This window comes from Arachis ipaensis, chromosome B01 (assembly GCF_000816755.2).
Source record: "Arachis ipaensis cultivar K30076 chromosome B01, Araip1.1, whole genome shotgun sequence".
Taxonomy (NCBI): domain Eukaryota; kingdom Viridiplantae; phylum Streptophyta; class Magnoliopsida; order Fabales; family Fabaceae; genus Arachis; species Arachis ipaensis.
In genome coordinates, this window is record NC_029785.2 from 73,492,830 (window position 1) to 73,519,746 (window position 26,917).

At 38.8% G+C, this 26,917-nt stretch overlaps 1 long non-coding RNA gene across 2 annotated transcripts; it reads right to left on the minus strand.

Moving 5' to 3' along the window:
• On the minus strand, positions 7,042-18,396 carry LOC110271447. 2 transcript variants are annotated; one of them, XR_002362137.1, is made up of 5 exons: positions 18,167-18,396; positions 17,010-17,078; positions 16,776-16,860; positions 16,550-16,662; positions 7,042-7,052 (listed from the first exon to the last, which is right to left on the minus strand). It is a non-coding gene; the product is annotated as an uncharacterized LOC110271447 (long non-coding RNA). The 2 variants fall into 2 exon arrangements; XR_002362136.1 differs by having other exon boundaries at positions 16,772-16,860.

Sequence of the window (26,917 nt, forward strand, 5' to 3'; positions counted from 1 at the left end):
CTGGCGTTTAAACGCCGAACTGATGCTTGTTCTGGGCGTTCAACGCCCAGATGCAGCATATTTCTGGCGTTGAACGCTAGCCAGATGCTTGTTTCTGGCGTTCAGCGCCAGCTCTTCTTCACTGCGCATTTCTGGCATTTGGACGCCAGGATGCTGCTTGTTTCTGGCGTTCAACGCCAGAAACATGCTCTGTTCTGGCGTTGAACGCCAGACAGATGCTCCTTACTGGTGTTTAAACGCCAATGAGATCTTCCTCCAGGGTGTGATTTTTCTTCTGCTGTTTTTGATTCCATTTTCAATTTTTATATTTATTTTGTGACTCCACATGATCATGAACCTAATAAAACATGAAATAACAATAAAAATAAAATAGAATTAGATAAATAAAAATTGGGTTGCCTCCCAACAAGCGCTTCTTTAATGTCAATAGCTTGACAGTGGGCTCTCATGGAGCCTCACAGATGTTCAGAGCATTGTTGAGACTCCCCAACACCAAACTTAGAGTTTGGATATGGGAGTTCAACACCAAACTTAGAGTTTGGTTGTGGCCTCCCAACACCAAACTTATAGTTTAACTGTGGGGGCTCTGGTTGACTCTGCAGAGGGGGAGGCTTACTGTGCCTCTTTTTCATGTTTACAGAAGGATAACCTTGAGTTGTAAACACAAGGGAGTCCCCATTCAATTGAAGGACTAATTCACCTCTGTCAACATCAATCACAGCTCTTGCTGTGGCTAGGAAGGGCCTTCCAAGGATGATGAATTCATCCTCATCCTTCCCAGTATCTAGGACTATGAAATCAGCAGGGATGTAAAGGCTTTCAACCTTTACTAATATGTCCTCTACTTGTCCATAAGCCTGTTTTCTAGAATTGTCTGCCATCTCTAATGAGATTTTAGCAGCTTGCACCCCAAAGATTCCCAGTTTCTCTATTACAGAGAGGAGCATGAGGTTTATCCCTGAACCAAGGTCACACAGAGCCTTTTCAAAGATCATGGTGCCTATGGTACAAGGTATTAAGAACTTTCCAGGATCCTGTTTCTTCTGAGGCAATGTCAGTTGATCCAGATCACTTAGTTCATTGATGAACAAGGGAGGTTCAACTTCCCAAGTATCAATGCCAAATATTTTGGCATTCAGCTTCATGATTGCACCAAGAAACTTGGCTGTTTGCTCTTCAGTAACATCCTCATTCTCTTCAGAAGAGGAATACTCATCAGAGCTCATAAATGGCATAAGGAGGTTCAATGGAATCTCTATGGTCTCTAGATGAGCCTCAGAGTCCTTTGGTTCCTCAGAGGGAAACTCCTTGTTGATCACTGGACGTCCCAGGAGGTCTTCCTCACTGGGATTCACGTCCTCCCCTTCCTCTTTGGATTCGGCCATGATGGTTATATCATTGGCCTTGCACTCTCCTTTTGGATTTTCTTCTGTATTGCTTGGGAGAGTACTAGGAGGGATTTCAGTGATCCTTTTACTCAGCTGGCCCACTTGTGCTTCCAGATTTCTAATGGAAGACCTTGTTTCATTCATGAAACTTACAGTGGCCTTAGATAGATCAGAGACTAAGTTTGCTAAATTAGAAATATTTTGTTCAGAGTTCTCTGTCTGTTGCTTAGTGGATGATGGAAAAGGCTTGCTATTACTAAACCTGTTTCTTCCACCATTATTAAAGCCTTGTTGAGGCTTTTGATCCTTCCATGAGAGATTTGGGTGATTTCTCCATGAGGGGTTATAGGTGTTTCCATATGGTTCACCCATGTAATTCACCTCTGCTATTGCAGGGTTCTCAGGATTATAAGCTTCTTCTTCAGAAGATTCCTCTTGAGTACTGTTGGATGCAGCTTGCATTCCATCCAGACTCTGAGAAATCATATTGACTTGCTGAGTTAATATTTTGTTCTGAGCCAATATGGCATTCAGAGTATCAATTTCAAGAACTCCCTTCTTCTGAGGCATCCCATTACTCACAGGATTCCTCTCAGAAGTGTACATGAACTGGTTATTAGCAACCATGTCAATGAGTTCTTGAGCTTCCGCAGGCATTTTCTTTAGGTGAATGGATCCACCTGCAGAAGTATCCAATGATATCTTTGATAGCTCAGATAAACCATCATAGAATATATCCAGGATGGTCCATTCTGAAAGCATGTCAGAAGGACACTTTTTGGTCAGTTGCTTGTATCTCTCCCAAGCTTCATAGAGGGATTCACCTTCTTTTTGTCTGAAGGTTTGAACATCCACTCTAAGCTTACTAAGCTTTTGAGGAGGAAAGAACTTGGCTAAGAAAGCCATGACCAGCTTATCCCAAGAGTTCAGGCTATCTTTGGGTTGAGAGTCCAACCACACTCTAGCTCTGTCTCTTACAGCAAAGAGGAAAAGCATGAGCCTGTAGACTTCAGGATCTATTCCATTCGTCTTAACAGTATCACAGATCTGCAAGAATTCAGTTAAGAACTGAAAAGGATCTTCAGATGGAAGTCCATGAAACTTGCAGTTTTGCTGCATCAGAGAAACTAATTGAGGTTTCAGCTCAAAATTGTTTGCTCCAATAGTAGGGATGGAGATGCTTCTTCCATGTAAATTGGAATTAGGTGCAGTAAAGTCACCAAGTATTCTCCTTGCATTATTATTATTTTCGGCTGCCATCTCCTCTTCCTGTTCGAAAATTTCTGAAAGGTGCTTGTTGGATTGTTGTAATTTAGCTTCTCTTAGTTTCCTCTTCAGAGTCCTTTTAGGTTCTGGATCTTCTTCAACAAGAATGTTCTTGTCCTTGCTCCTGCTCATATGAAAAAGAGAGAACAGAAAAATAATAATAATAGGGATCCTTTTTGCCCAGGTATAGAGATTTCCTTATGTAAGTAGAAGAAGAAAAGAAGAGTAGAAGAAAAGAAGAAGAGAAAATCTGAACTCAGAGAGAGAGGGGGTTCGGATTTTTGGTGAGTGAGGAAGAGATGTTAGTAAATAAATAAATAGAAGGAGATGAGAGAGAGAGAGAGAGAGAATTTTCGAAAATTATTTTTGAAAAATGGTTAGTGATTTTCGAAAATTAAAAGAAGAAATAAATTAAAATTGAATTTTAAAACAATTAGTTAATTAAAAAGAATTTTTGAAAAAGAGGGAGATATTTTCGAAAATTAGAGAGAGAGAGTTAGTTAGGTAGTTTTGAAAAAGATTTGATTTTTAAAATCACAATTAATGACTTGATTCACAAGAAATCACAAGATATTATTCTAGAACTTAAAGTTTGAATCTTTCTTAACAAGCAAGTAACAAGCTTGAAATTTTTGAATCAAAACATTAATTGATGATGTTATTTTCGAAAATTATGAGATAGAATGAAGAAAAAGATTTTTGAAAAATATTTTTATAATTTTCGAAAATAAATAAGAAAAATGAAAAAGATTTATTTTTGAAAAAGATTTTGAAAAAAGATAAGATTTTTTTTAAATTGAAAATTTGATTTGACTCATAAAAACAACTAGATTTTTAAAAATTTTTGAAAAAGTCAAAACTAATTTTCGAAATTTTAAGAGAGAAAAAAGGGGAAGATATTTTTTTTTATTTTTGAATTTTTAATGATGAGAGAGAAAAACATGAAAATGATGCAATGCATGAAGATTTTTAGATCAAAACAATGAATGCATGCAAGAATGCTATGAATGTCAAGATGAACACCAAGAACACTTTGAAGATCATGATGAACATCAAGAACATATTTTTGAAAAATTTTCAATGCAAAGAAAACATGCAAGACACCAAACTTAGAAATCTTTCATGTTCAGACACTATGAATGCAAAAATGCATATGAAAAACAAGAAAAGACACAAAACAAGAAAACATCAAGATCAAACAAGAAGACTTACCAAGAACAACTTGAAGATCATGAAGAACAATATGAATGCATGAATTTTCGAAAAATGCAGAGAATTTTTAGAAAAAATGCAGTTGACACCAAACTTGAAATTGACTCAAGACTCAAACAAGAAACACAAAATATTTTTGATTTTTATGATTTTCTAATTTTTTTTGGATTTTTCGAAAATTATTGTGAAAAAGAAAAATAAGGGTTCCAAAATTTTTAATATGAATTCCAGGAATCTTGTACTCTTAGTCTAAAGCTCCAATCTGAGGGTTAGGCATGGCTTACTAGCCAGCCAAGCTTTAGTATGTAACTCAGACATGCCACAGCTGACATTCCAATTAACTTGCCTCTATGCTGATGGTTGGAAGCCCCTATCCAAAAGAATTAGACATGGCTTTACAGCCAGCCAGGCTTCAACATGCTTCATGAAACTCTAGAATTCATTCTTAAAAATCTGAAGAAAAATATATTTTTGAAAACATTTATTTTTAAAAAAAAATTTTCGAAAACAGATGAGAAATTTTTGAAAAATTTTTGAAAAATTTTTGAAAATTAAACAAAAAGAAAATTACCTAATCTGAGTAACAAGATGAACCGTCAGTTGTCCAAACTCGAACAATCCCCGGCAACGGCGCCAAAAACTTGGTGCACGAAATTGTGATCTCAGGCAACGGCGCCAAAAACTCTGTACGCACGTCTTAATAAATCGTTTTTCATTCACAACTTCAATACAACTAACCAGCAAGTGCACTGGGTCGTCCAAGTAATAAAACCTTACTTGAGTAAGGGTCGATCCCACGGAGATTGTTGGTATGAAGCAAGCTATGGTCACCTTGTAAATCTCAGTCAGGCGGATATCAAATAGTTATGGAGTTTTCGAATAATAATAATAAATAAACAGAAAATAAAGATAGAAATACTTATGTATATCATTGGTGAGAATTTCAGATAAAGGTATAGAGATGCTTTCGTCCCTCTGAACTTCTGCTTTCCTGCTGTCTTCATCCAATCAGTCCTACTCCTTTCCATGGCTGGCTTTATGTAAGGACATCACCATTGTCACTGGCTACTTTTAATCCTCTCTGGAAAATAGTCTGATGCGCTGTCACTGCATGGCTAATCGTCTGGAGGCATCACCGTGGTCAATGGTTGCATCCTATCCTCTTGTGAAAATGGTCCAAATGCTCTGTCACAGCACGGCTAATCATCTGAAGTTCTCGATCATACTGGAATAGGATTCACCCTCCTTTTACGTCTGTCACTACGCCCAGCACTCGCGAGTTTGAAGTTCGTCACAGTCATTCAATCCCAGAGTCCTACTCGGAATACCAAAGACAAGGTTTAGACTTTCCGGACTCTCATGACCGCCATCAATCTAGCTTACACCATGAAGATTCTGATTAAAAGATCCAAGAGATAATCATCCAATCTAATATGGAACGGAAGTGCAAATGAATATCTTAGAAATGGAATAAGTTGAATTGAATAGAAAAACAGTAGTACTTTGCATTAATCTTTGAGGAACAGCAGAGTTCCACACCTTAATCTATGGAGTGTAGAAACTCTACCGTTTGAAAATACATAAGTGAAAGGTTCAGGCATAGCCGAATGGCCAGCCCCCAAAACGAGATCACAGGATCAAAAATACAATCCAGGATGTCTAATACAATAGTAAAAAGTTATATTTATAATAAACTAGCTACTAGGATTTACAGAAGTAAGTAATTGATGCATAAATCTACTTCCGGGGCCCACTTGGTGTGTGCTTGGGCTGAGCTTGAATGTTACATGTGCAGAGGTTCTTTCTGGAGTTGAACGCCAGGTTGTAACGTGTTTCTGGCATTCAACTCTGGTTTGTGACGTGTTTCTAGCGTTTAACTCCAGACAGCAGCGTAGAACTGGCGTTCAACGCCCTTTTACATCGTCTAAACTCGGCCAAAGTATGGACTATTATATATTGCTGGAAAACCCTGGATGTCTACTTTCCAACGCAATTGGAAGTGCGCCATTTTGAGTTCGGTAGCTTCAGAAAATTTACTTTGAATGCAGGGAGGTCAGAATCCAACAGCATCAGCAGTCCTTCTTCAACCTCTGAATCTGATTTTTGCTCAAGTCCCTCAATTTCAGCCAGAAAATACCTGAAATCACAGAAAAACACACAAACTCATAGTAAAGTCCAGAAATGTGAATTTAACATAAAAACTAATAAAAACATCCCTAAAAGTAACTAGATTCTACTAAAAACATACTAAGAACAATGCCAAAAAGCGTATAAATTATCCGCTCATCAGTAGTCCTGACCTGAAGAGGTCGGTTGACTTGTCGTCAAACATCCCGGGTCGGACAGCTCGACCCAGGGTATGAACAGTGCTCCTGCTCGAGTGTGGTCTTCCTTTTGAGGTCGAGTCCTTAGTTTTAGGACTTCGATCCTTCTCTAGTGAAGCCGAACTCGAGCATTTTGTCGACTTCTTCTTTGTAGAGTTTCCCTTTGAATGCGGAATATTTTCCTTAATTTTTTGAAACAGGCGTTCCTTTATTCTTTTGAAACGCGCGTCTCTCTGCCTTGGGAACGTGCGAGGGTTTAATAACCCATTAATTCTTTCCTTTGCTATTTTTCCCCCTTTCTTCATTTTGAATTTAGTTTTTTCAAAGATTTGGCTTCCGTTTCTTCTTCTCCTTTGCTCATTGTAACTCCACTCGTCTTCATTTTTCTGTTTTTGCCTGAGATATTTTGGTTAGTAATCCATTTTCATTTTCTTATTGTAGGACTAGTTGGCCATGTCTTCTCGCAAAAATATTGTTGAGACGTCTTCTAAGGTTCCCGAGGGGATGTCCGACTAGTTGGACTCCCTTGTGTTGCTGTGTGTTTCTCTAGCTAACTCTGAATTCTGTGCAGAGCTTAGAAAACATCATCGGATCTGTAGTAGTAGAGATCAAGAGAACAACTATGAATTGGTAGCACCTGATTCTGATGAAAGGGTTTGCTTCCCTGTTCCGACCCAGGGGGAGCGGCCCTTTTCTTATGCATACGACTTCTTTATTATCCAGATGAACATCACCCTTCCTTTCACTCCTTTTGAGACCGACCTGTTCTGGTCATGTAACGTAGCTCCATCTCAGCTTCATCTGAACTCATGGGGATTTATCAAAATTTTTCAATTGGTTTGCCAAGAATTTGATGTTAAACCTTCTCAAACTCTCTTTCTGTACCTCTTTGTGTTGACCAAGCCTGGGACTACCAAAAAGAAAGCTTCTTGGATTTCTTTTAGGTCTGCCCAGGGACACAAAGTTTTTTCCATGTATAATGAGTCTTTCAGGGATTTTAAGAATTACTTTTTTAAGATCCGAGCTGTTGAAGGAGCTCGTCCTTTCTTTTTGGATGAGAATGGCGAGCCCAACTTTCCCTTAGAATGGCAGAGGAATGTAGTGGTGTCTAGGTACACATGAGAGATGTTGGACGAAGTTGAGCAAGCTTTTGTAACCATGTTGGAAGAAAACTGGGGGCAGCCTCCCCATCTTGATACTAAGAAATTTTTAGGAAATCCTTTACTTCTCTAAACTGAGTTGGGTAGGGGTCGACTTCCTTGATATTTGTCGTATTTGTTTATTTTGTCGAGTTCATTCTTCTTTCTTTCTGGTTGATGACTTGGTTTTCTTTGTGTATTTTCATAGACGGTTAAAAATAATGACTCCACGAGGGCCTTTAAGAAGGCGAGGAAGGTTACAGCTGCCCAAAACATCTCCATCAAAGCGGCTGGGGAAGGATCCTCTCATGCTCTGCCAAATCAGCCAGTACTGAGTTCTCCAGGACCGAGGAGGATGATTCCTACCCCTTCGGGTTCGTGTGATCGATCCTCCCCAGACTTCTGCTGCTACCTCTTTTCCTACTGCCGTTCCTCCTCCAAAGTGACAAAGAACTGTTGAGCCCTTCAATCTGGATGCCCCTGACTTTGATGTTGTCGGGTTTGTTGATCAACAGATTGCTCCTTATGGTGTTATTCCTACTGACGATGTCTCTCTTCTTCGTCATTTGGATTTCATTACTCGGTGCAACATTAAAATGGCACATATGGGAGCAGCTTTATATCGAACTGCCCAGGATCTTCCTATCCACGCAACAAAGGCCTTTATGGAGGAGGCCAAATCAGAGTTCGATCGGATGAAGGGTTTGAAGGAAGAGCTTGAGGCAAAAGTGGCTAAGTTGGAGAAAGAGTTGGAGGGGGAGAAGACTCGAGCTATTGCTTTGGCGGCTTTTGCCAAGTTATCTGAAGACATGGCGTTGAAGCATAAGGAGAGTTATGTCACGACTTATAGGGAGATGATGGGTCTTAGGGAGGATTTGGAGTCTGCCCGAGATGATTATGCCGAGCTCCAGGGTCATCTTGTAGGCAGTGTAAATGCTGCTTATGAGAACTTGAAGGATCAAGTTCGAGTTCTTGCGCTCGAGCTTGACCTCACTCTTTTTAGCCTGGACAACGTTGTAAAAGATGGAAAGATCATCCCAGATGACCTTGATGATGATGATGATGTCGACCCTCCTCCTGTCCCTTCTGCCAAGGTCTCCGTTGCCCCGCCTCCTTCAACTCTAGCAACTAAAGTCGGCCAACCTAAGTCGGATCCCGATGTCCAGATCCTGAACTGGGATGACGGGATGGTAGATGTTGTACCTCTTCAGACTCGTCCTCCTTCACCTCAGGATGCAGCTACTAGGAAGTCCTTGGATCCTCTCTAATTATTTCAGATATATTTATGTATAGCCCGGCCTGTGGGCTTTGAACTCTTTTATTTTGTAGTTTTGTGGTTTTTGACTGTGGATACTTTTAGTTGCTTTTCTGTTAGCAACTCTGTTTTTGGGAAAAACAAAGTAGTTTCTCAGGCTTTTGGGGTTGACTTCAGGTGGCCTCTTGAGTTTTGTTATGATAACAACCTTGTTTCTTTTTGTGATATGCTTTGTCTGCATCTTTCTGAAAACTTAGGGAATCTTGAGAGTGTTGGAGCCTTGTTGTCCAATATCTTTTTATTGCCTTTTGCGTTTTCGTTGGTCCGACTTCTCCTTGTCGGTCCGAGTTGTAGCTTTAATTGGCTCGGGCCAACTTCTTCATGTCGGCCTCTTCTGAGTTATTTCTATTAATCCATTTTTAGTTGGACCTTTGTCAGGTCTCTTTTAGGGATTACTTTTTATAACTTTTTTTTCTTTTGGGCCGACTTCATCACGTCGGTCCCTTCTAAGTTATTTCTAGTAATCCTCCTTTTTTGGACCTTTGTCAGGTCTCTTTTAGGGATTACTTTTTATAACTTTTTTGTTTTGGACCGACTTCATCACGTCAGTCCCTTCTAAGTTATTTCTAGTAATCCTCCTTTTTTGGACCTTTGTCAGGTCTCTTTTAGGGATTACTTTTTGTAACTTTTTCTGTTTTGGGCCGACTTCATCACGTCGGTCCCTTCTAAGTTATTTCTAGTAATCCTCTTTTTTAGGGCTGGCCAGGCCTTTTTCTAGGGATTTACTTTTTATAACTTTGGTTATTGTGGTCGACTAGTCCGACTTCTTTACGTCGGCCTGTCTTTAAGTTATTTTTAGCAACCCATTTTTATTAAGACCTCGTCAAGTCCTTTCCATGGATCACTTTCGATAACTTTTTACATTATTCTGTTTTTGTCACCTTTTCATCTTTGCCGATTTCATAGAAATTGGGTTTGATCCCGTTTGGTTGACCTTTTGATGAATTTTGTTTTCATCTTCGTTGGTCTTTATCGTGATCAAGCAGTGAATTTGATTTTCACTTTCTGCTGATCTGTAGCTTTATAATCGGGCGATGAATTTTTGTGTTCCAGATTAATGCGTCTTGAGGATTTGTAGAGAATCTAAAAACTTTATTTAAAATAAAGAAAATGCAAACATATACACGTGGGCATTCTAAGTCAGGTGGTTCATGGATCTTGGCTTGGTGCCTCGTTAAAAAATCTTTTTCGGGAAAAAAAGTGCACCTTATCCTAAGATATTTTATTACCTCCTAACTGTAATACCTTCTTAAATTGTAGGCGTGCCATGACCTTGGGAGCTCTCGTCCTTCGAGTTTGGTCAGCTTGTAGTATCCTTTTCCAAGTACTTCTATGACTCGGTAGGGTCCTTTCCAGTTTGCTGCCAGCTTCCCTTCTCCAGGTCGACTTGTTCTGATATCATTTCGGATTAAGACGAGATCGTCCTTGGCAAAACCTTGATGTACTACTTTTCGGTTATATCTTGAGGCCATCCGACGTTTTAACACCTGAAAGAACTGAAGATTGATGGTTTAGAAGTTATAGTAAACTCTCGTTGTAAGTATAGTTACTAAACCAAGCAATCAACCTTTCTTACAAATGTTTTGGTTAAATAACTCTGGGCAAGTTATGAAAACGTTTTGGTTAAATAGACTCTGACTTTTCCTATCCTCAGGTCCTAGTCTTTCCTTGGGAAAAGTTAGAGTTATTGGAACTCGAATTAATTCTTGAAGAATTCCAATTTTCAATCAACAATGAGTTTGATAGCTCAAGAGTCACCAATTATTTAACGAAAGCCAAAAGAGAAAATATCTAAATTAAATTAAAAGCATTCATAAATCTGAAATACCTTAAATTGTATTGAATCAAATTAAACATAAGAATCCATAAGCTAAATTGAAAAGATAAATAACAATTAAAGGAATAGAATAAATAAAACTAGAAAGTAATTTAAAGGAACATTGAACCTGTGATGAAGAAGAAATAACCCTAAATCCTAAAACTAAATCCTAAGAGAGAGGAGAGAACCTCTCTCTCTAAAAACTACATCTACTCCTAAAATTGTGAATGTGAAAGCTTGTGATTATGAATGAATGGATTCTCCCACTTTATAGCCTCTAATCTGTGTTTTCTGAGCCGCAAACTGGGTCGGAAACAGTCCAGAATTCACTGGTTGCGAATTCAAACACGCTGATTTTTCGTCACTGCGACGCGTCCGCGTGGACGACGCATTCGCATTGCCTAGCGTCAAAGCAGCTATGGCATATTATATATTAAATCAAAGCCCCAGACATTAGCTTTTCATCACAACTGGAACCGTGTCATTTGGACTTCTGTAGCTAAAGTTATAGCCGTTTGAGCGCGAAGAGGTCAGGCTGGACAGCTTAGCAATTTCTCCAACTTCTTGTATTCCTTCCACTTTTGCATGCTTCCTTTCCATCCTCTGAGCCATTCCTGCCCTGTAATCTCTGAAATAACTTAACACACATATCAAGGCATCTAATGGTAATAAGAGAGGATTTAAACATAGGGAACTGAAGGCCAAAGAAGCATGTTTTCAATCAAAGCACATAATTAGGAAGGCAAATATAAAACCATGCAAATAGTATGAATAAGTGGGTAAAGAGTTAATAAAATCCACTCAATTGAGCACAAGATAAGCCGTAAAATAGTGGTTTATCAACGCCTCTTCCTTGATCCGAGCTTTTTCTCGAATTTCTGGAAGTAGGTCGAGTTCCTCTTTTTGAAGTAGGGAATTGGCCTCTTCATTGTAGTGGATTACTCTGGGTGATCCTTCTTCGACCTCCATTGGGATTATTGCCTCCATTCCGTAAGCTAATCGGAAAGGTGATTCCTTTGTGGTGGAGTGTGGAGTTGTCCGATACGCCCATAAGACTTGTGGGAGCTCATCAGCCTAGGCTCCCTTTGCATCCTGTAATCTCCGTTTTAGCCCGGCTAATATAACTTTATTGGCGGCTTCTGCCTGTCCGTTAGCCTGGGGATGTTCTACGGATGTAAATTGGTGCTTTATTTTCAAGTCAGCCACCAATTTTCTGAAGTCTGCGTCTGTGAATTGAGTGCCATTATCTATGGTGATGGAGTATGGGACCCCAAACTTTGTGACAATGTTTCTATATAGGAATTTTCGACTTCTTTGAGCAATGGCGTTGGCTAGGGGCGCTGCTTCAATCCATTTTGTAAAGTAATCTACCCCGACGATGTGGAACTTGACCTGTCCTGATCCTTGAGGGAACGGCCCGAGGAGGTCGAGTCTCCATTTTGCGAATGGCCAGGGTGAGGTTACACTGATGAGCTCCTCTGGTGGGGCGATATGAAAATTAGCATGTTTCTGACATGGTAAACATGTCTTTACGAATTCCCTTGCTTCTTTTTGCAAAGTTTGCCAATAGAATCCGGCCCGGATCACTTTTTTGGTGAGGGCTTGTGCTCCAAGATGGTTGCCACAGATGCCACTGTGTACTTCTTCTAAAACTTCTTTTGTGTTGGAAGTCGGTATGCATTTTAACAGTGGTGTTGAAATCCCTCTTTTGTATAGAGTATTATTTATGATGGTGTAGTATTGTACTTCCCGTTTTAACCTCTTTGCGTCCTTCTTATCTGTAGGGAGTGTTTCTGTTTTGAGATAATTAATTATGGGAGTCATCCATCCCTGATCCAGACCTGTTATGGCTAGGACCTTTTCTTCTTCCGAGATTGACGGGTTCTGTAGCATCTCTTGGATGAGGCTTCTATTGTTGCTCCCTGGTTTGGTGCTGGCTAATTTTGAGAGTGCATCAGCTCGAGCATTCTGTTCTCGGGGTATGTGGTGGACCTCAAATTCCCCGAGTTGTCTGAGCTGTTCCTTGGTTTTGTCCAAGTACTTTTTCATAGTGGGATCCTTGGCTTGGTAACTCCTTGCTATTTGTGAGGTGACTACCTGTAAGTCACTGAAGATGATAAGCTTTTGAGCTCCAACATCCTTAGCCAGCTTCAAACCAGCTAGTAGTGCCTCATACTCAGCTTGGTTGTTTAAGGCAAGGAACCCGAATTTGAGGGAAAGTTCGATTTGGGTTCCCTGGTCACTTTCAATTATCACACCCGCGCCACTTCCAGTTTTGTTTGAGGAACCGTCTGCGTAAAAATTCCACTCTGTAGATATTTCAGGGGGTGTCCGTAAACTCTGCAATGAAGTCAGCCAGATACTGTGATTTGATGGCTGTTTGACCTTCATATTGAAGGTCGAATTCGGACAACTCGACTGCCCATTGTAGGATTCTTCCTCCTAAGTCTGTTTTCTGCAGAATGCTTTTTTTGGGTTAGTTGGTCCGAATCATGATGATGTGGGCTTGGAAATATGGGTGGAGTCATCGAGATGTTAGTATGAGAGCATAAGCAAATTTTTCTATCTTTTGATAGTTCAATTCGGACCCTTGTAATGCTTTGCTGATGAAGTATATAGGTTGTTATCCATTGTCATCTTCTCGGACCAGTGTTGAGGCTATTGCCCGATTTCCTACTGCGAGGTATAATACAAGTGGTTCTCCTTCTCGTGGCCGATTTAGAATAGGTGGTTGTCCCAGGAACCTGTTGAAATCCTGGAAGGCCTGCTCGCACTCTGTTGTCCATTCAAACCTCTTACCCTTCCTTAGAGTGGCGTAGAAGGGGAGAGATCTTATTGCCGATTCAGCTAGAAATCTGGACAAGGCTGCCAATCTTCCATTGAGTTCTTGTACCTCTTTAACGCTGGTTGGACTCTTCATGTCGAGTATAGCCTTGCATTTGTCCGGGTTGGCTTCAATTCCCCTTTGTGTGAGCATAAAACCCAAGAATTTGCCGGCTTCTACTGCGGAGGTGCATTTTGCAGGGTTAAGGCGCATGCCATTCCTTCTTTAGTGGTGTCAATATGTTTGGCCCTATAGGGCTTTGGCCCTACTTTATAGGGCCAGAAGAATAAAAAGCCCTTTAACTAATAGGGTCAAATTTTTAAAAAGCCCTCAGGGCCAAAAGCCCTCATGGGCCAAAAGCCCTAGGGCCAACCATGGGTTACCTAATTTTCTTTTTTTTTTTTACATTTTCTATTTCAACAACACACATAAAACTTATTAAAAGTCATTAGTTTGTTTTATCCCTTTATCATTTTTATGCGTAAAAAATAAAAAAAAATTAAAAAATAAATGTTAATAATGTACATTGATCATATTAAATCAAACATGGCATTCACTATCTCATCACCCTTTTTCTTACTCTCTAGAATTTACCATCAATAATGTCTCTAGAAAATCAAAATAAAGTTGACACAAAAATTCATCATCTAAAATCATGAATGTTGAGGGGGATGCATCGTTGCTGTTGACACTTCTTCTTCATGAATTTCACCAATTTCATCATCTAAAATCAACCAATTAAAAAATAGTTAGAAATTCAATTTAAAATATTATTTGAAAAAAATTTCATAAATATTTACCATCATGATTTGGAACAAATCCACGTAACCAACTCCTTGTGCAAATAAGCATTTGGACATGCTCATGAAGAGTGGAACTTCTATATTTTGTTAAAACACGTCCACCAATACTGAATGCAGACTCAGATGCTACCGTAGTGATGGGAATACTTAAAACATCTCTGGCTATAACTGACAGAGTGGGAAACCTATCCTCATTAATCTTCCAAAAATTCAGCACATCATACTTCAAATCATCTTCATTGGTGTGAATCAAACCTTCTTTTAGATAAATCTCTAATTCATCTTTATCCTTGGAAGTTTGGGTTTCACAGTCAAATTCTCTGAACTCCTAAAAGATATAGTATAAAGATTATTTAAGTAACGAATAAACATAATAGGAGAAAATAATACTATATTAAAATTAAATACCTTCATCACCATTTTTCTCTTCTTTGTAAGCCTTCCTTCTTCAGGTGACATAGGAGATTGATTACTACTTTGAGAAATTGTTGAACCACCAAAAGTATTTATGTACTCTCCATACAACCTTTTAAATTTCTCCAATACTTTATTTGCCTTCAATTCAAAGGTTGAAGGATCTAGTTTTTTGTAACAAAACCTCAAGAACTTTAACTTTAATCGAGGATCAAGAATTGTCCCAAAAGCCAAGACAGTGCTATAATCTTTCCAATATTTATCAAACTTCATCTTCATTCTGAAAGCCATGTTCATAATAATAACATCATCACAAGTTTGATTGTCTTCCAAAAGACATTCAATTTTCCAAACTTGCATAAAATACAAATTTGATGTTGGATATGATGAACCCGAAATGAGGTTTGTAGTTTCATAAAATGGCTCTAAAAATTCACATATTTTTTTTGCTAAGCTCCATTCTTCATTTGTCGGACAATCTTTATAAGCTCCATCTACAACACTAAGGATGTCAAACGCTTTTTCAAATTTAATTGCACTTTCCAACATCATATATGTAGAATTTCATCGAGTTGGAACATCTGATTTTAGACCAACACCTTCTTCAAGTTCTGCTTGCTGCACACAATCTTTGAATTTCATCATTCTCCCATCAGAAGCTTTCACATATTTCACACTCTCTCTTATTTTAAATAAAGCTCCAACAGCCACCTTTAACCCTTCTTGCACAATCAAATTTAAAATGTGAACGGAGCAACACACATGAAAATATTCTCCATCGTAAAGCAAACTATTCTGCTTACGTAGATGAGTTTTTAAGATGTTTTGCATGTTGTCATTTGCAGAAGCAGTATCTAAAGTAATAGAAAATACTTTCTTATCAATACCCCATTTCTTCAAAGAGTTAAATAAGACTGCTTCCATATCGGTTCCAGTATGGGGAGGAATCATTTGACAAAAATTCAAAATCTTACTCACTAGTCGCCAATTCTCATCAACAAAATGAGCTGTCAGACAAATATATCCTTCAGTGGTAGATGTTGTCCACACATCAGATGTCAAACAAATTCTATTAGGTATCCTAGATATCTTCTGCCTCAATTTCTCTTTCTCTGTTGAATAAATCATTTGAAGATCTGAAACTAAAGTGTTTCTAGAAGGCATTATAATCGTTGGACTAATGTAATTAATCCAATCTCTAATACCCTCATACTCAACAAAGCTAAATGCAAGATCATGTTTTGCTATAGCCTGAGCGAATTTTTTTCTATGAATATTCTGATCAATTTTGGTTGGCAGACCCTCTATATCATCATCAAATCTAATATTGAGGGGTATAGATTTACAAGAAACTATCTGACGACTTAGATGAGAAGTCCCGTAACCATTCTTAGTTTTTGGATTTTTTCCAATTTTGTATTCATGATGACAAAAATTGCATTCAGCCTTTTCAATACCATCTCTGTCTTTTCCAATCTTCTTAAAAAACCTCCAAACATTAGATTTTTTACCAGAATCAACACTACCAGAAGCTTGAACAGGAGTCTCAGAAATAATCTCATCATCTATGTTTATAAATTTCCTAATCATATCCAAATAATGTGTATTAAAATTCTATAGCAACAACAACAACATTCATTAATTCATATTAATTATTCATCTCTGAAGTTTCAATAAGAAGTAATTGAAGAGAAAACAGTAACAATCAATCAAACAAGCAAAGCATGTATTAGGAATGGAAAAGAAAGAGAAGCTGAAACTTAGGCCGAAAAAAAGTATCATCCCACCAGCAGACACAAGTATCAAGAGAATTAATTAAATTAGCCTCCTAGGACTAATCTATAACATATAGTCAAATCTCCTTTTCATCCAAAGATTTTGATAATCTGCTCAATCATACAGGAAGCTAAATAGAAAATGTTAACGAAATCTATGGTCATAGGAAAACTCATGGCAGAGAACTTCTAACTATATTATTATACTAAAACTACTAAGTTGTGCTATAAATTTTTATTGTAGTACCCACTTATGTAACCTTCACTTACTTGAGATGGTTGAGTCCAAATAGTTACCCTCCCATGAAAATTAGCTATCAATAATGCATGGGGACAAGGAGTAGGGGACCACTCAATAAACTGTACAGAATCACGAGGAGAATCTGCGGAATGTATACAGTGTAACTGATCAAATTCTCATAGACATATAAATGAAAAGATAGAAAGAAAACAAAGCAGTTCAATTGAAAGAAAGTAATGAAGTTAAAATACCTACTAGGACATCGAATACTGCACATTCAATAGGCCTCTCTGGGATCACAATATGTATAGGGATCCAAAATAGTGGATTTGCAGTTGAGCTATGAAAACAAAAGACCAGAAAAAGCAAGAAACATTACAGAAGATTATCAGTTATCTAAACTAATAGACATGTTGGCAACAGAACATTTAGTACATAATCAAAGATAAGGCGAGAAACACAGGCACTGGATAACAAGTGTACACTAACCTGGGAATTCTAGCACATGTTTCGTAGGGACAAGCTATAGCATTCAGTTTTCCACACCAGGAAATTGCACTGCGAAAAAGACACGCAATCAATAAGTTCTTTCACATACAGTTCTGAAATAAACACAACTAAATTTTCTCTACACAAGGTCCTTAGGAGATCAAAAGCATAATCTCAGTTTCACACCAACAAAATCATAGACTGCAAAATCAGTCTACAGTCTACACTACATAAGCATCAAATCACAAAGTTCTTATAATTTAAAATCAAAAGATGTCATAATAGAAAACCTCGGAATCCTTTAACAATATAACTTTGTGATCAGCTGCCCTTTTATTTTTTTGTTAAAAAGATAAAGTTATTTCTTAAATTTAGACCAAGAAGCCTTTAATTAAATAAATGAAGATAGAATCTTAAAGAAAGTCACATATGGAACAAGTGGTGAAAAATAGACAAAAGACAAGTGAAAAATAAATCAGACATCTGATCCAATAAGTTGAAGAAGATGGTGGTACATGTCATCCTGTAACAAAATACTAGACTCCATGGTTTTTATCTAAAATCAACAATACAACAATGTTCACTTTTTCTTCCTTTATCTCTAAGTATCTTTTCCAAGAGTATGTATAAGAAACAAGGAAAACAATTGCTACTGTTATACATAATATGTTTCCAAACCAGTAATATAAGAATTGTAAAATTGTAACTTGTAAGTAAAATAGTAAAAAGAAATTATTATGCAATTACCATTCTCATGAAACTCATCCAAATATGAAGATAATGAATCAAAATCAGCATAGAAAGAAAATATGGAATAGTCGAATAGACAAAAGCTAAACAATCCAATAGTTAATAATGCTAAGCAACAATACCAAAATCACATTAAACAAGTTTAAAAGCAGAACAATTGCTTATGTAGGAATCAAATAGCAGATTATTGAAAAATGGTAACTAAAACTCAACTTTGATTCTCAATTCCATAATCTCCTTTTAGAAAAAAATTGAAAACAAGTTCATAGTTCACAGTCCACAATTCATAGTTCAACCATTTTGAAATCACCCACCTCAGATAACAGTCAACAGAATTAAAATGGGTGATGTAATTGCAAACAAACAAAGAAGAAACTCAGAGAGGGACAGAAAATGAAGAAACCCACCTCTGATTCCACGTGAGGGAGGAGAAGTAGCCACGGATTTCGCAGGTAGAACGCAGATCCTTTCACAGTTTCACCGTTTCAATGCAAATCCTTTCACAGTTTCACCATTTCAACGCAAGTAGTTCTCAGCCTAAAATCTCAGGTCAGGGTCTCAGGGAGGAGAAGATTAGATTTGGGGCTTCTAGGGCTTATAGGGCCAGCCCTATTTTGCTTTTTTGTTGGGAGGGCTTAATTAGAGTTGGGGTTACAAAATATCATTTTATAATTTTTAGGGCTGTGGGCTAGAATTTTTTTGGAGGGTTGAGGGCTGGCCCTAAGGTTTGGACTAAATTGATACTTCTACTTCTTATAGTGTCAAATACTTGGGTGAGGTCGGATAGTAACGACTCTTCACTTTGTGTTTTTATTAGCATATCGTCCATGTAGACTTCCATGATTTTCTCGATGTGGTCTATGAAGACTTTATTCATTAGTCTTTGATAAGTGGCTCTTGCGTTTTTGAGTTCGAATGGCATGACGATATAGCAGTAGTTTGCTTTCAGAGTTAAAAAAGAGGATTTTTCTTGGTTAGGTGGGTACATCAGGATTTGATTGTATCCTGAATATGCGTCCATAAACGAGAGCTATTTGTATCCGGAGGAGGCATCTACCAGAGTGTCGATACTTGGGAATGGATAAGGATTTTTTTTGGCAGGCTTTGTTGAGATCAGTATAGTCGGTGCACATCCGCCACTTCCCATTTGATTTTTTCACCAAGACGACGTTAGCTATCCATAGTGGGTACTTAACTTCTCTTATGAATCTTGCCTCCAGTAGAGCTTGTACTTGCTCTTCCACAGCTTAGGATCATTTTGGTATGAGATTTATGCGTCTCTGCTGTACTGGCCGAGATCCTGGGTAAACTGCCAACTTGTGGCACATTAACTTAGGGTCTATGCCTGGCATGTCTGCGGCCTTCCATGCAAAGAGGTCGACATTGTCTCTTAAGAACTGTATGAGTGACTCCTTTATGTTTCCTTTTACGATTGTGCCGATATTGGTTGTTTTATCTAGGACATCTCCGATCTGGACTTTTTCTATTTCGCCTTCGGGTTGTGGGTGAAGTTCTTCCCGCCTTAGAACTCCCCCGAGTTCGATGGTGTGGAATTCTTCTCCTCTGCCTCTAAGGTTTAGACTTTCGTTGTAACAGTGGCACGCCGTCTTCTGAGCTGCTTTTATCGTAGCTATTCTTTCTGTGGTTGGGAACTTCATGCACAGGTGTGGAGTCGAGACTACTGCGCCGAGCTGATTTAACGTTGTCTGACCTATTAGGGCATTGTAGGCTGAACTCACATGGACCATGATGTAGTCTATATTGAGTGTCCTTGACCGGTTTCCTTTTCCAAAGGTTGTATGTAGTGAGATGTATCCAAGTGGTTGGATTGGAGTGTCTCCCAGCCCGAATAGGCTGTTCGGATATGCTCTTAGCTCTTTTTCTTCCAAGCCAAGTTTATCGAAGGCGGTTTTGAATAAGATATCAGCCGAGCTTCCCTGGTCTACCAGTGTGCGGTGGAGATTAGCGTTGGCCAATATGATAGTGATGACCATGGGATCGTCATGCCCCGAGATGATGCCAGCTGCATCCTCTTTAGTGAAAGTGATAGTGGGGATGTCAGGTGCTTCTTCTCCACCCTCAACCTGATATACCTCTTTAAGATGTCTTTTGCGAGATGATTTAGAGATTTCTCTTCCACAAATCCTCCATGTATCATGTGGACATGTCTCTCTGGTGTACGAGGTGGTCGTTCAGTTCATCCGACATCTTCGTCCCTTCTTCTTTTTCTTGGTTCATCTGCTCGGCTGGCTAAATACCGATCTAGTTTTCCTTCTCTTACCAGTTTTTCTATGACATTTTTCAAGTCGAAGCATTCATTGGTGGAATGTCCATAGATTCGATAGTATTCACAGTATTCAGTCTGATTTCCTCCTCCTCTCTTGCTTTTAATTGGGCGAGCTGGGGGGTATCTTTTCAGTATGGCATACTTCTCGATAGACATCTACAAGAGACACCCACAGAGGGGTGTAATTGTGGTATTTCTTGATCTTTTCTCCATGCTGATCTTCTTTTTTCTTGGACTCTTTATGCTTATCCCGGGAGGAGTAGGAGAATCCTAATTTTGAGGTCTCTCCTAGTCGAGAGTTTTCCTCCATGTTGATGTATTTCTCTGCTCGTTCTTGCACTTTATTCAGGGATGTGGAATGTTTTTTCGATATTGGGTGACTAAAAGGTCCTTCTCGTAAGCCGTTGATGAGACCCATAATGGCGGCTTCAGTTGGCAGACTTTATATGTCCAGACATGCTTTGTTGAATCTTTCCATGTAGCTGCGGAGACTTTCCCGATCTCCTTGCTTGATTCCTAATAGACTTGGGGCGTGCTTAGTTTTGTCTTTTTGGATGGAGAATCTAGCTAGAAACTTTTTGGCTAAATTGTCAAAGCTTGAGATGGACCTAGGGGGTAGGTTGTCGAACCATCTAATTGCTATTTTTGTTAAAGTAGTAGGGAAGGCTTTGCAGTGGACTGCATCTGAGGCATCAGTGAGGTACATTCAGCTTCTGAAATTACTGAGATGATGGTTGGGATCTGCTGTGCCATCGTATAAAGTCATGTCCGGAGGTTTGAAGTTCTTTGGGATTTTGGTCTTCATGATCTCTTTGGTGAATGGGTCTTGGTCCTTACGGGAGCCATCTTCGTGGCTGGATCGAGTAGTTTTGGCCTTGAGATCGGCTTCGAGTTTTAGGAACTTGTCCTCTAACTCGCGGCGTCGTCTAGCTTCCCTTTGTAGGTCTCTTTCGGCTTCTTGTTGATACCCGACCTCTTTTTCGAGTTGTTTTAGGCGATCCTAAAGTGCCTCCATGGCTCCCGTATTTGGTGTATTATTGTCTTTGTTAGGTTGAGAAATATCGTCTATTGTGACCTCCGCATTCTTATGTGGCGTTCTGTTTTCTAAATCAGAATTGTGGTTGTTGTCAAGGTTGTCCACCATGATGATGGGATGACTTCTAGATTCCCCGACAACGGCACCAATGTTCTGAGGGTTACCTGAAACTGTAGGTCAATCTCGGACGAGATCTTCTGTGCTGGTCGGCGCTGACGTGTCTGACTTGTGGGTGGTGGCCGGAGCCACCGCGCCCAACTTGTTGGACTTGTTAGTGATGCTGATCCTTTGTCACCGGAGGGTGGTGGTACCTGCAAGGGACTCCGATGCTTAAGTTAGCAAGGGTATTAAGCAGGTTTTTAGTAGTATCAGAGTATGAGTTATACCTGGGTGCTCCAGTGTATTTATAATGGTGAGGAATGACCTTTCTAGAGATAAGATAGTTATCTTATCTTATCTTATCTTATCTTTGAGCGAAGTCATCTTATCTTATCTTATCTTTGAGTGAAGTCATCTTATATCTTTATAGGCTTGTGCTGCCTTTGGATTTTGGTCGTGTTCCTTTTTTTTGGGCCTTTATTGGGCTTTTCGGGTGATTTGGCCGAGCTCATTGAGAAGAGGTCGGGTAGTCCTAACCTGAAGAGGTCAGTTGACTTGTCGTCAAACATCCCGGGTCGGACAGCTCGACCCAGGGTATGAACAGCGCTCAAGCAAAGGATGACGAGTAGATACAACAAGAAATTCATTCACAGAAGCTTCGCCTCAGACGACTTGGTCCTGATTAGGAATGACATAGGCGTAAGCAAATCAGGCGAATGAAAGCTTGCCGCCAACTGGAAAGGGACATATAAGATAAGTGAGTCCTTGGAAAGGGATATTACAAAGTATCCGACTTACGCAGCGGTGATCTCCCCAGATCATGGCACGCCTCCAATATGAGGAGGTATTATAGCTAGAAGCGAACTCCGCTCCCTGATGTACTCTTTTTCTCGAATTCATGGTTTTTTCCCAAAATAGGATTTTCTTGAAGGGGGTTTTAACGAGGCATCAAAGTGGGAACTAAGGGTTAAAAGTTTTAAATCCCTTAGCAGCTAACAACAAAGTTTTAAATCAATAAGCATTTGCTTTATCTCTTCATAATTCCATTAGTATTATTATTCTACGAAACGCACTGATTTAAGCTCGAAAAAGCATGAAAATCCTTTGACGGACCTAAGTGGTCGGCGAGATAAAACGATGAGGTACAAGTCGGTGTAAAGAGGTTACAAAGGACGGTCATGATAACTCGGGAATAATATCGCTAATGACTCACAAGTCAGAAAGCCCGAAAAAAACAAAATGCATCGCAAAAATAACCTAAGTTATGAAAATAATTCAATAAGTAAAATTGAATATGTAAAATCAAAATAATGGAACACAGAAAGAGATACAAAAATCCCTCGAAGATAGAAGTGAAGGTTTTCTCAAAATTACCCCACAAAAAGTTTTCGGAAAGTTTTAACTTAGAACAGTTCATATGACGAAAAACTTTTTCATAAACCAGGAAGATCAAAACAACAAAGGGTTTTTCGCAAAAAGCCTTATAAAAATCAGTCAACAAAAATTATTTGCAAGCATAAAAAATGCCCACAAACATACATAATCAAAATATTTTGTTAAAGGTCCTTATCCAAAAAAGGACCAACAAAACAAACAAATTTTGTTAATGACCCTATTAAGGGACAAGTGTTAGAAATCACCACAGAAAACAAACACATAAAAAATAAATTATTCAAAAAGGGCCCACAAGCCGGGCCCTAGTAGTTGAAAATCATTGTGAACCAAGGAAAGGATTAGAGTCATCAAGGGGAGTGGAACTCGGGTCTGCTGTAGGAGTCGGAAGGGTTGAAGAGATCTCTTCGGCTGCAGAAGTCGGAGCTTCAGAAGAGCTCGGCAGGAATCCTTCTTGTTGCTCCACCTCATGAGGAGGAGACTCAACAATACATTCCCCATGAGTCTTCAACTTAGAATTGGTTTCAGGACGAGGATGGAGGGGTGAAAGGTCCAAGTTAGGAGCGATGACTCCGACTTGTTCCTTAAACACCCTAAAAGCCTCTTCCGAGCTCTTAATGATTGAATCCTCCAGGTTCTGATAAGCTTCCCGATTCGACTCCAGCTGCTTCTACAGATCAATATTCTCAGAAAAAATCCTAACATAATTGAAAGTGGAGTAAAGAACATGAACTCATCCTTTTCTGAATGAGCTACTTTATCCGCATCTGCTAACTAATCCTGCGTAAACCACAGGTTATTCTTTATTAAAGCGCATTTTCGGCATGATCTCATGGTAGTCCGAGTGATCAGATTCAATTATTTTACTTTTTATTAAGTTATGATGCCAAGGCATCATAGCCTATTTTTCTATGCTTTTTCACTAAATTTTGGTTTAGTTTTCATACAAATTTTATGAATAAAGGAGCACAAACATGAAAAATCTCTGCATTAAGGAAATCTCAAGCACAGGTGAATTTTTGTTAATATACAGGGTAAATATGATGGAATAAGATCATACTAAGTGAAGTAATAATTTTGAGCATTATTAGCACACTTAGTAGAATAAAGATTATCCTGTATGTTACTTTGATACACTTGTTTGTTTGATGACAGGAAAAATAGAAGCAGAGAAACAGAGAAAAATAGAGTTGGAGAGCCAACATTGATGACAGAGTTTGAATAAATATTGGCAATGAACCAACACTATAAGGAAAATTTGAAGAAGCAACGTTGGAAGGAACGTTGGTGATCCAACGTTACCCCCAACGTGCGTGCAAAAGAAGCCTGGAAAAAGTTACAGCCACGCGTACGCGTCCCTCACGCGTAGGCGTGAATGATGAAGAAATGGCAAACCACGCGTACACGTAACACACACGTACGCATGAGTAGTAAAAAATGACAAGCCACGCGTAAGCGTCACCTGCGCGCATGCGTGAAAAGGCCAAGTTGGAGGTCACGTTAGGGATCAAACGCTGGGTCCAATGTCCGCGATGTCATCCGTGGGCAAAAATTTGATATGACATGTATGCGTAGGTCACGCGTACGCGTCGATTGGAAAAAAGCAAAATGCACGCGTACGCGTGGGAGACGCGTATGCATGGAATGAAAAATGTTGGAGCGGACATTTGCATGCCAACGTTGACGCAAACACGGATGACAGAGTCTGGGAGCAATTTTTAACACTGCAACATTACTAATGGCCCCAATTACACCCCTGGATCATGCAAGCAAGCAAAGCCCGTCAAACATCACCCAATCCATGGCACAAGAAGCATCTAGATTAGGAATTTTAATTCATTTTTGTAATTTAAATTTTCATCTTTGTAAGCCTATATATAGACAGTAGCTAGATTGGAGAAATCATTCTGGGTCGGAGGGGAGTCCAGGATCATGCAACCACAACCCCTGACACACACCTTTCATGCACTTTTCTTTCTTTTCTTTTCTTTTCTGTTAGTTTAATTTTAGTTTGTAATTTCCATTTTGAATTTGAAGTTTCAATTCCAGTTTTATTTCTTCATCTTCTTCTTTATTCTGCATTTTCATTTTTCTCTGTTAAATTTAGAGCAATGAACTAAACTAACTCTTTTCATTGGGTTAGAGAGCTCTATTTATATTTAATGGATCAATTGTAATTTTCATCATGATTTCTTTGTCTTACTAGAAAGCTTTCAATCTTAATTCAATTGAACAATTGTCTCGATGGAGAAATTGTTCATAATTGGATTTTCTCGGAGCTTTGACAAAGGAATGAGGAAATCATGCTAGAATTGTTTTCTCACACTAGATTAGGTTGGGGGTTGGATGGATGTAGTGACATGTAATCCTACCAATACTTTGATCTATGAAGTTGTGTGGTATAATCAGTGACCAAACTTCACCTCTTCCCGTGAACAATTAAACCAAGACATTGGGAAATTGTTCATGCTTAGAGAGATTAGTGAGCCAAGACATTGGGATCCAATCACTTAAGATTGCCAAGAAGATCAATGAATGCATTGATTGAGGAAGAGATGAGGATGAACTTGATCCAGAGAATTATAATATCTCTTGATCTCAATGTTCATTTTATTTTTCTTCATTTACTTTTTGTCATTTACTTTCTGCACTTTACATTTATGTCAATTTACCTTTCAGCACTGTTCCGAGGGTTACCTGAAACTGTTGGTCGATCTCTAATCCCTGAAATCACTTAACGCACATATCACGGCATCGAATGGTAATAAGAGAGGATTAATATTAGCAAATATAAGGCCAAAGAAGTATGTTTTCAATCATAGCACAAGATTTGGAAGGAAAATGTAAAACATGCAATTTACATGAACAAGTGTGAGAATAGTGGTTAAAATCCACTCAATTAAGCACAAGATGTACCACGAAATAGTGGTGCATCAATCTCGGACGAGATCTTCTGTACTTGGTCGGAGTTGTTGTGTCCGACTTGTTGGACTTGTTGATGATGCTGATCTTTCGTCACTAGAGGGTGGTGGTACCTGCAAGAGACTCCGATGCTTAAGTTAGCATGGGCTTTAAGCAGGTTTTTAGTAGAATCAGAGTATGAGTTATACCTGGGTGTTCCAGTGTATTTATAATGGTGTGGAGTGACCTTTCTAGAGATAAGATAGTTATCTTATCTTATCTTTGAGTGAAGTCATCTTATCTTCAAGGGAACCGCCCTTATCTCTCTAGGCTTGGGCTGCCTTTGGATTTGGGTCGTGTTCCTCTGTTTGGGCCCTTTTTGGGCTTTTCTGGTGATTTGGCCGAGCTCTTTGAGAAGAGTTCAGATAGTCCTAACCTAAAGAGGTCGATCGACTTGTCTTTAATCAGCCCGGGTCGTACAGCTTGACCCAGGGTATGAATAGTGCCCCTGCTTGAGCTCGATCTTTTTTAAGGTCGAGTCCCTTAGACTTCGATCCTTTCTGGAGAAGCCGAGCTCGAGCACTTTTGGTTGGTCTAATTTTTGCCAGTAAAGAATTTCATAAAAATAATCACGTTGTAGGTATAGTTTCTAAACCAACAAAGAATCCTTTCGTACAAAAACTTTGGTTGTCACAAGTAACAAAACCCAATAAAATTTATAACCGAAGTATTTAAACCTCGGGTCGTCTCTCAAGGAATTGCAGGGAAGTATGATTTATTATTGGTTATGGAAAGGTATGTTTGGGGTTTTTTAAGATATAAAGCTAGAATAGTAAATGACAAGAAAGTAAATTAATTACCATGAGCACCAGTGCAAGGTATAAGAACTGGAAATCCCATCCTAGTTATCCTTATAAGGTGTGATGAGAATTGTTTATTGCTCCTACTTAGTTAACCCTTACTAAATAAAGAAAAGTCAAGTGGACTAATCAATTTGATTCCTCAAGTCCTAGTCAACTCCTATGGAAAGACTAGCTTTAGAGGAATCCAAATCAATCAGCAAATTCTAATTTTCAATCAACAGCTGAGTTTGATAACTCAAGTGTCACCAATTACTCAACCAAAGCAAAAGGGGAAAAATCTAAATTATTTATATTATAAAATAGAAGAAAGCACTCATAAATCTGAAATACGTCGAATTGTATTAAATACAAAATCAAATTAAACATAGGAATCCATAAACCAATTTGGAAAAGTAAACAACTAAAGTAATAGAATGAATAAAAGTAGAATAGAATATAAATTAAAGGAACATTGAACCTGGAATGGAGAAGAACTAAACCTAACCTTAAGAGAAATCCTAATCCTAAATCCTAAGAGAGAGGAGAGAGCCTCTCTCTCTCTCTAGAAACTACATCTAAAACCTAAATTGAGAATTATGAA